General features: G+C 37.0%; 1 pseudogene; it reads left to right on the forward strand.

Annotated features, from left to right (window-relative positions):
* Window positions 1-5,597: 5,597 nt before the first annotated feature.
* Window positions 5,598-9,451, forward strand: LOC148758879 (elongation factor 2 pseudogene; annotated as a pseudogene).
* Window positions 9,452-10,798: the final 1,347 nt, after the last annotated feature.

The raw sequence follows: 10,798 nt of genomic DNA on the forward strand, positions 1-10,798 counted from the left end.
CCTGCTTCATATAGCTTTAAGGACAAGAAGTACAAAGGAACAGAGGATTTCATCACAATTCAGTAATGGTTTTCATTTATATTCCTGAATTTTGGTCACGTGATATGGAAGTTTTCTTTACTTCCCTGTATTTTCTTGGGTTTTTGCCTCCTGTAATTAGCCATATTGAGCTGAGCTAGGAGAAAGCCCCTAATGACCCCATATCATGGTGGCCTCCATCTTTGCATTCTCGAATCCGAACACACAGGTCCATTCATCCCATGGGATAAGAAAGGGGACAACAAATATAAGAAATGCAGATAACTTATAAGTTCATGATGCCTTCAAATTTTTATAATCACATTCTTTTGTCTCTGTTGCTGATTTTTTAACGAGTGTATCTAAACCTGAGTACTTCTTGAACACCTTTTATTAGATTAAGGGCGGGCTTTAATCCCTCAATCTCTTTTCTGTCTCAGATAAAAATCAGTCGCATGCTTACACTTTGGCTTCAGATGCACCCTTCCCCACAAATAGATTTCAGGCCATCAGGACAAAATCGCAACTCTAGTTGAAAATAATTTCTGAGGCCCTCTGAATTGTGTGACAACCTGTGTGTCACAGGAGAATCCTGTATGGATCTTAGCAGAAACCAGAGACAATGCTAGGGGAAACAAGGGGGAAAGTATGAATACACAGATGTATATCCAAACAATGAAATACTCTGCAGCTGGAAGAAAATTAGAAACTACTCTGCCAAAGAATAATTTCCAAAATATGTTTGGAGGAAGGTGCAGGAGTTTGTATATATGCAACCTTTCCTTTAACAAGATACAGGAGGAGAAGAGAAAAACATGGCTATGTCCATTTACTTTAGCTACCTAGCTAGCTACTCATATGTGTAAATAGAAACAATGGAAAAATTATAAAAAATCGTTGCCTATAGTGCAAATTAAAGATTGAGGGAGATGGAGATGAAAGCAGAACTTTCCTGAATATATCTTATTTAATAGTTTTATCTTGAGAAACATTCAAATATTTTACATAATAGAAAAATTAAGTCAAAAGTTTAAAAGGACAATATATACAAACTGAAAATAATAACGATTGAAACAAGCTTGACAAAAGGTACGTGATGGGGAAAAAAGCTAGAAATGTAAATCAAAACATTTTTTGACCCTTGCATAAAACATTCTGGAACTATAATTGTTAATCAGTATATAGTTCTCAATTCTATGAACTTCAATAATACAAAGGAGTTGGATAAGTTTCAGAGAAAGGCAATTAAATTAGTTAAGAACATGATGGGTTCTGCTATTACGTTCCATCTGAAGTCAGCTTCAAATGTAAATCAAATCTAAAGAGCAGATCATTGGTTCAGAAATTAATTTCAAAATAATATTCATTTATAATTTCTCCACCATCAGAGACAAGTATTTTATTTTCAAGCAAATTCAAAGCTCATTTTATGCATATTTTAATTATATTCTGTATTATTTGTGCAAAACATCATCCAGGAGAATTTGGTAAGCCAGTGGTAATGTCTGCAGTGTGCATACAGCTAGGGAAAGTTCTCTTTGATCCCAGGGTGGCAACGTCACTCTTGCTCGGTTCTTTGAGATGAAGAAATGAGATGTCTCATTTCATTTGAGAACTGTGATGTGAAATTATCAGGTAGAATTAACGTGCATGGCATGAATATTTCAATGAAAATGCTTCCTGCTACTAGTAGCAGAAAAGCCAACCAAATTTGCTTTTTTTGTCTTTAACTTATTGTCTTTTTTTCTCCCCCCTCTTCCGCCTCCCTGCTCTCCACCCACTCTGGTTCAAGCCATTGTTTCTCAGTCTAGTGAAGGGTGCAGCTCCCTGACCCATGCTGGTGTTATGAGCCTTGTGCTCCCTACCCCCTCCCCTCGCTGAGGTAGTTGGTCTCTGGTCATCAGTCAGCTGCTCACAGCAGTTCTCACTGGCTGCCGGCCGCTCACAATGGCTGCCAGCCAGCGTGGCCACCAGCCTCTCATGGCAGCACACATGGCAACCCAAATTCAATAACCTAGAAGAAATGGACAAGTTCTTAGAAACATATAGCCTTCCTAAGCTGAACCATGAAGAACTGCAAAATCTAAACATACCGATCACCAGTAACAAAATTGAATCAGTCATCCAAAACCTTCCCAAAAGCAAAAGTTCAGGACCAGATGGCTTCACTAGTGAATTCTACCAACCTTTCAAAGAGGATCTAATACCAATCCTGCTCAAACTTTTCCAAAAAATTGAAGAAGAGACAGTACTCCCTAACTCATTTTATGAGGCCATCATTACCCTGATACCAAACCTGGTAAAGATAACACAAAAAACGAAAACTACAGGCCAATATCTCTGAGGAATACACATGCAAAAATCCTAAACAAAAGTCTAGCAAATCCAATGCAACAATGCATTAAAAAGATTATTCATCACGACCAAGTGGGGTTCATCCATCAATGTGATACACCACATAAACAAAATAAAGGACAAAAATCATATGACTATATCAATAGATGCAGAAAAAAAACATTTGACAAGATATAACATACATTTATGATTAAAACACTTAATAAAATGGGTATAGAAGGAAATACCTTGACATAATAAAGGCCACATATGACAAACCCTCAACTAATCTCATAATTAATGGTGAAAAATTGAAGCCCTTTGCTCTATGTTCAGGAACACGACAGGGCTGTCCCCTATCACCTCTGGTTTTCAACATAGTGTTGGAAATCCTCGCCAGAGCAATCAAGCTACAGAAAGAAATAAAAGGCATCCAAATTGGGAATGAAGAAATTAAATTGTCACTCTTTGCAGATGACATGGTGCTATATATAGAAAACCCTAAAGACTCCACCAAAAAGCTATTAGAAACAATCAACGAATACAGTAAAGTTGCCGGCTACAAAATCAACACACAAAAGTCCATTACATTCCTACATACTAACAATGAAATCTCAGAAAAAGAAATAATAATAAAAATTTCCTTTTGCAATTGCAACAAAAAGACTAAAATACCTACGGATAAACTTAACCAAGGATGTGAAAGACCTATATGCTGAAAACTATAATTCATTTTTATAAGAAATTGAAGAAGACACAAAGAAATGGAAAAACATTCCATGCTTATGGATTGGAAGAATCAACATAGTTAAAATGGCCATATTACCCAAAGCAATATACAGATTTAATGCAATCCCCATCAAAATCCCAATGGCATTTTTTAAAGAAATAGAACACATATCATCAGATTTGTTTGGAAACACAAAAGACCCCAAATAGCCAAAACAATCTTAAGAAAAAAGAACAATGCTGGAGGTATCACACTCCCTGACTTTAGCATGTACTACAGGGCTACAATAACCAAAACAGCATGGTATTGGCAGAAAAACAGACATATAGACCAATGGAATAGAATATAGAACCCAGAAATGAAACCACATAAATATGTACAGACAATTTTTGACAAAGAAGCAAAAAACATACAATGTTGAAAAGACAGCCTCTTTAATAAATGGTGCTGGCAGAATTGGAAAGTCACGTGCAAAAGAATGAAACTGGACTGCTATCTGTCACCATGAACCAAAATTAATTCAAAATGGATCAAAGACTTAAGCATAAGAACTGAAACAATAAACTGCATAGAAGAAAACATAGGTACTAAACTTATGGACCTTGGGTTCAAAGAGCATTTTATGAATTTGACTCCAAAGGCAATGGAAGTAAAAGCTAAAATAAACGAATGGAACTATATGAAACTTAAAAGCTTCTGCACAGCAAAAGAAACCATCAACAAAATAAAGAGGCCACCAACTGAATGGGAGAAGATTTTTGCAAACAGTGTCTCTGATAAGGGGTTAATATCCAAAATATACAAGGAATTCATGTAACTCAACAATAGAAAAACAACCCAATTAAAAAATGGGCAGAAGACCTGAAGAGACATTTCTCCAAAGAAGACATACAAATGGCAAATAGACATATGAAAAAATGCTCAACATCACTAATCATCAGAAAAATGCAAATAAAAACCACAATGAGATATCACCTCATCCCAGTCAGAATGGCTATCATCAATAAGACAAATAGTAACAAGTGTTGGAGAGGCTGTGGAGAAAAAGAAACCCTCATACACTGTTGGTGGGAATGCAGACTGGTAAAGCCGTTATGGAAGGCAGTGTGGGGGTTCCTCAAAAAATTGTGAATAGATTTACCATATGACCCAGGAATCCCTTTCCTGGGTATCTACCCAAAAAATCTGAAAACATTTATACATAAAGACACATGTGCTCCAATGTTCATTGCAGCCTTGTTTACGGTGGCCAAGACATGGAAACAACCAAAATGTCCTTTGATAGATGAATGGATAAAGAAGTTGCGGTATATATACACAATGGACTACTATTCGGCGGTAAGAAAAGATGAAATAGGACCATTTTTGACAATATGGATGTATCTTGAGATTATAATGCTACGCAAAATAAGTCAGAAAGAAAAAGCAGAGAACCATTTCACTGATTTCACTGATATGTGGTATATGGACCAAAAACAACAGAAGAACAAGACAAACAAATGAGAAACAAAAACTCATAGACACAGACAATAGTTTAGTGGTTACCAGAGGGTAAGGGGGGTGGAGGGTGGGAGATGAGGGTAAGGGGGATCAAATATATGGTGATGGAAGGAGAACTGACTCTGGGTGGTGAACACACAATGTGATTTATAGATGATTTAATACAGAATTGTACACCTGAAATCTATATAACTTTACTAACAATTGTCACCCCAATAAACTTTAATTTAAAAAAAAGAATTTTATATGTATAACGATTGAATTTTATGGTATGTAAATTATATCTCAATAAACCTGTTAAAAACAACCTGTTTGAAAAAGAGATCTTCCTAAGCAAGACAAAGTGCAAAATACATAAAGGAAAAATACGTTTGATAAAAATTAAAAATTTCTTTGCATGAAGAAAATAAAATTAAAAGAAATATATAAAGCTCAGGAAAAAAATTAGCAACACCATGATAGACATTGGGTCTTCTTGTTATGTAAAATTTCCAACAAGTCAATAAAAAGATGAACAAAAACCCAACAGACAATTGGGCAAAGTGTAGACTATTTATAGAAGAGAATTTAGCAATAGTCAATAAACATAAAATACTTATTCAAACTAATAATCAGAAAAATGCAAATTCAATTAAAAGTGCAATGAAATATTTCTTCTTCCAAATTGACAAATATGATAGTTTTTTTAAAAAAACTCAGCACTTTAGGAGATTCTATGGAAATGGACTTTCTTCTATACTGTCATTGGGATTGTGAGTGGGTGGCAACAGTAGCCATTGAATTTCAAAATGTAAATGCTACAAGATCAACAACAACAAAAATTCATTTCTAGAGTTTCTCTTAAAAAACATACAATATAAGCTGAAGGAGATATAAAATTAAATGTTTATTGTACCAGGGTTTGGAATAATAAAAGCATATCCAAATTCTAAAAGAAAAACTGAAATTTGTCTCAGTTGTAAAAAAGCTGTACATCAAAAACTTGTAAAATATGTAAAATACAGCATGCTGCAAGATGGTACATGGTGGTATGAGCATAAATTGGTATACCCCTTTGGGTATTTTGGATAATCTAATACTTCCATCCTAGGTCTTTACCCTCCAGATAAATTCTCACATACATGCGCAAGACTACATATAAAAAATGTAACAGAACAGGAAAAATGTCAGATAGAGAACAGGTAAATTAGTGTATAGTCATATTAGGGAATAATATACAAAGTTTTAAGTGAATGAACTAGCACTATGAACATAGCTAAGAAAAATAATCATAAATCATAGTACCAGATAGGACAATAAAAGTTATCAGGGCCATCATTACCTGCCACTATAAGAACCAAAATATGTGTAAACTAAACTAACTAGGTAAACTGGGAAAACCATTTATTTTTATTTTTTTATTAGTTTCAGGTGTAAAGAACAACAGTGGTTAGATATTTATATACCTCAGAAAGTGATACACCAATAAGTCTATTACCCATCTGATACTTTACATAGTTATTAGAATATTATTGACTATATTACCTGTACTGTATTGTATATCCCTGTGACGCTATGTATCTTAAAATTAGAGTTGACATTCAATATTATTTTATATTAGTTTTAGGTACAGTGTCAGGTGGGTACTAGAAAAACATTACTTTTAAAGAATTTGAAGAGCTATAGATACTAAGAATTCTAACAATGCCAAATGCTGGAAATGGACAACTTCTGCTTAGGTGACCAGGGACATCCCTCAGGTCATCTGCTGAACATCAACATGGGTGGGAGATTGGGCTTGGCACAGAAAGGGAGATTGTGATGGGAGAAGGAGAAACCAGCAAAGTTTTATATAGCCGTGTGGGATTGTGTGATGGATTGGATGGATCTGTAGAAGTCCCAAATATAATATGTGGCTACTTTTCCTTGTCAAATGATTCTCCTTCCAGAACTTTGCTGAGTTCCTGGTGGTGGTATGGGAGATTGGGAAGTAAATAGAAGGCAGAAAAACTTTTCTATAATTTCATACAAACAAGCATCAGTAAGGAAATCAAAGATATCAACAATATATTTCATTATCTTTACCTAACTGACATTTATAATTGACATGTGTATTGACTACATCAAATAACTACAGCATAAATATTTCCTTAAATGTCATAAACAAATCTCTAATCCATGAAGCATACCAATCCATGAAAAAGCTCATAAAATAAGTATCAGTAAATTTCACAGGATTAAAATCACATAAATTATATATATATATATATATATATATATATATATATATATATATATACATATATATATTTATATGTATGTATGTATGTATTTTGGCTACTATCTTATTAAATTACAAATCAATAATACTGAGACAATAGCCAAATTTTTGGAAGCAGGGTAATGCATTTCTCAATAATCCATAACTTATCAAAGAATAAATAGGATGAGAAATTAAAAAATTTTTTGAAATAAGAGAATTTGAAAACAGATTTTCAAAATTTAGGATATGCAACCAAGGCAGTTCCTAGAGGAAAAATATTTTTTAACTAAATTTATTGGGGTGACATTGGTTAGTAAAATTATATAGGTTTCAAGTGTACATTTCTATAATACACCATCTATATAATGCATTATCTGTTCAACACCCAAAGTCAGTTCTCCTTTCATCACCATATATTGGGGGTGCCATAAAAATGTATATGTATTTTAAGAGATGTTATCTTAAAATGTGTATACATCATTTTGTTGGCACCCTATATATTTGACTCCCTTTACTCTCCTCTATCACTCCCTCCCCCCTTACCCTCTAGTAACCACTAAACTGTTGCCTGTGTCTATGAGTTTTTGCTTCTTTGTCTTGTTCCTTTGTTGCTTTCAGTTTTATATCCCACAAATGAGTGAAATCATATGGTTCCTGACTTTTTCTGTCTATTGTGCTTAGCATGATAATCTCAAGATCCATTCATGTTGTCACAAATGGCAGTATTTCATCTTTTCTTATGGCAGAGTAGAATTCCGTGGTGTATATGTACCACATCTTCTTTATCCAATCATCTAATTGTTTCCATGTCTTGGCCACTGTAAATAATGTTGCAATAAGCATTGGGGTACATATAGCTTTACAGATAAATGTTTCCAGATTTTTTTTGGGTAGATACACAGGATAGGGATTGCTGGGTCATACAGTAATTCTATTCTTAATTTTTTAAGGAACCTCCATACTGTTTTTCATAGTGTCTGTACCAATTTACATTCCCACCAACAGTGCACAAAGTCTGACAATTAAGTTCGTGAACTTGTTGCAACAATGTTGCTAACCTTTTTTCAATATCAGAGGGATTATTCATTATGAATTCGTACCAAATAGACAAACAGTTAACCAAGTTTACTATTTAGAAGTGCTGAAAAGACTGCATGAAGACGACCTGAACTTTTTGCCAACAATTCATGGCTCTTGCATCACGACAGTGCACCAGCTCACACAGCACTGTCTGTGAGGGAGTTTTTAGCCAACAAACAAATAACTGTATTGGAACACTCTCCCTACTCACCTAATCTGGCCCCCAATGACTTCTTTATTTACCCAAATATAAAGGAAATATTGAAAGGAAGACATTTTGATGACATTCAGGACATCAAGATTATACGACAGCTCTGATGGCCATTCCAGAAAAAGAGTTCCGAAATTGCTTTGAAGGGTGGACTAGGCGCTGGCATTGGTGCATAGCTTCCCAAGGGGAGTACTTCGAAGGTGACCGTAGTGATATTCAGCAATGAGGTATGTAGCACTTTTTCTAGGATGAGTTCATGATCTTAATTGTCAGAGGGTTCCTTTTCCTCCACAACATCCTAGGAGAAAGTTTATAGATTAAAATGTTTATATAATAAAAAGAGCTACATATAAAAAACAGAGATCTAAACTTTCAAGAATCAAAGAAAAGTAAATTTAACTCAAAAAAGTAGAATAAAGGAAATAATAAAGGTGAAAGAATATACAATTGAAAATAGATGTATATGCCGAGGACATCGACAAGGGCGAGGTGTCCTCTGCCAGGAGCTCAGGCAGCGGGCCCACTACCTGGCGGAGAAGTACCAGTGGAACATGGCCGAGACCCGCAAGATCTGGTGCTTTCAGCCCAATGGCACTGGGCCCTCACCGACGTCACGAAGCGTGTGGGGGCGCCTCAGTAAGATCAAGGACAGCGTGGTGGCCGGCTTCCAGCGGCCACTAAAGAGGGCGCACTGTGCGAGGGGAACACACGGGCTGTGCGCTTCCATGTCATGACTTAAGGCTGTATGCTAATGCCACCCACTGCGGGGGTGGCCATCCACTGGCCCAGGCTGCCTCTATGCCAGCGTGCTGACCGCCCAGCCCTGGCTTGTGGAGTCCATCTACCTTGTGGAGAGCTAGTGTTCAGAACAAGTGGTCGGTGGCATCTGTGTTGTCTTGAACAGGAAGCGGGACCACGTCTTTGAGGAGTCCCAGGTGGCTGGCACCCCCATGTTAGTCGTGAAGGCCAACCCGCCTGTCAATGGGTCCTTTGGCTTCACCACCAACCTGAGGTCCAACACGGGTGGCCAGGCCTCCCCTCAGTGCGTGTTTGACCCCTGGCAGATCCTTCCAGGAGGCGCCTTTGACACACCAGCAGTCCCAGCCAAGTGGTGGCCAAGGTGCGCAAGCACAAAGGCCTGAAGGAAGGCATCCTGGCCCTGGCCAACTTCCTGGACTGCCCTTCCTGCAGCCTGCCACGCGGGTGCAGCCCCTCGCTGGCCCACAATCAACCACAAAAGCAAGCCATCACATTCTCAGGACACCTCGGGACTGTCCAGACCAATGACATGCACCTGGCAGGCTCTGGGGCCACTCTGTGCCATCGCTCAACATGAACACTTGATGCCGTTTCTTTCTATATTTATTTCAAGATTTCAGAAGGAACAGAAATGCCCTAGCCATGGGGATTTATTTGGCTGGTGGGGAGGCGGGATGGGGCACCCAACACTGTTTTCTTTTCTTTCTTTCCCCCCCCCCATTTCAGAGGGAAACTCTTGTCCAAAAATATTTTAAATAAATGCATGAAGAGCTTTATTTGGGTAAATGACCACTCGTGGATTTTACCCAAGAAAAGGGGAAGGAAGGAGTAGTAGACATTTTTCTTTGGACAGAAGCTAGAAAGGCAGGAAATATTATGCAATGTCACCATGAGCACCTCCAGCTGTATTAGTGCCATTGGTATAATAAATCTGATTATGGTGGTGAAAAAAGAAAGAAAAGAAAATAGATGTACAATAAAGATAATCAGTTGAGCCAGAGCTTTCCTTTTTCTCTTTCTTTCTCTTTCTCTTTCTCTCTCTCTCTCTCTCTCTCTCTCTCTCTCTCTCTCTCTCTCTCTCTCTCTCTCCCCCCTCTTTTCTTCCCTTCCTTCTTTTCTTTTCTTTTGATAAACCATATATAAGACTGATAAAGAAGAAAAAGCAAAACTACAAATTATTAACATCTGCAATGAAAAAGATGACATTTCTACAAATCTTACAGGCATTAAAAAGATACTAAGAAGATACATTAAAGAATTTTGTATTAGTTATTTTGATATTTTAGATGAAATTCCTTTAAAAACACAATATTTTATTATCTATTTCTGGGTATCAAATTTCTCCAAAACTTAATGGCTTAAAATTCTAGCCATTTAATGATTTTTCTCAGTTCTGGGTACTGATTGAGTTTAGTGGGTGGTTCTCACTTCAGATCTTTCATGGAGTTGTAGTCAAATGGTAGCTGAGTCTGAGGTCCTCCGGAGGTTCACCTGGGGCACTGAGGCACTTTCTCTCTCTGCATGAAGTTCCAGTGGCTCTAACGTGGCCTGTGACCCCATCAGCAGTGAGACAAACTTCTTACTTGACATCTTGGGACCCCAAAGAGAAAAGTGAAAGCTGCAAGACTTCTTTAGACCTCACCTTAGAACTTGTGAGGTATCATTTCCACCACATACTAACAAGCAAAGTGAGTCAGGGCTTGTCCAGATTCCAGGGGAGGGGAAATACAACCTACCGCCCCATGAAATGAATGGCAAACAATTTGTACCCTTCCTTAATCTGAACCCCATAATTTACCAAGACTGACACCCACACACACAATCTGTATAGTTTTACATCTGATTAAAAAATTGCAACTATTAATAAAACCATTCCTCCACGGAAATTCAAGGCCCAGTTTGCTTCAATGTTGAATTTTATCTA

This window comes from Rhinolophus sinicus, chromosome 2, assembly GCF_057876585.1.
Source record: "Rhinolophus sinicus isolate RSI-liver-muscle chromosome 2, RSI-T2T, whole genome shotgun sequence".
Taxonomy (NCBI): domain Eukaryota; kingdom Metazoa; phylum Chordata; class Mammalia; order Chiroptera; family Rhinolophidae; genus Rhinolophus; species Rhinolophus sinicus.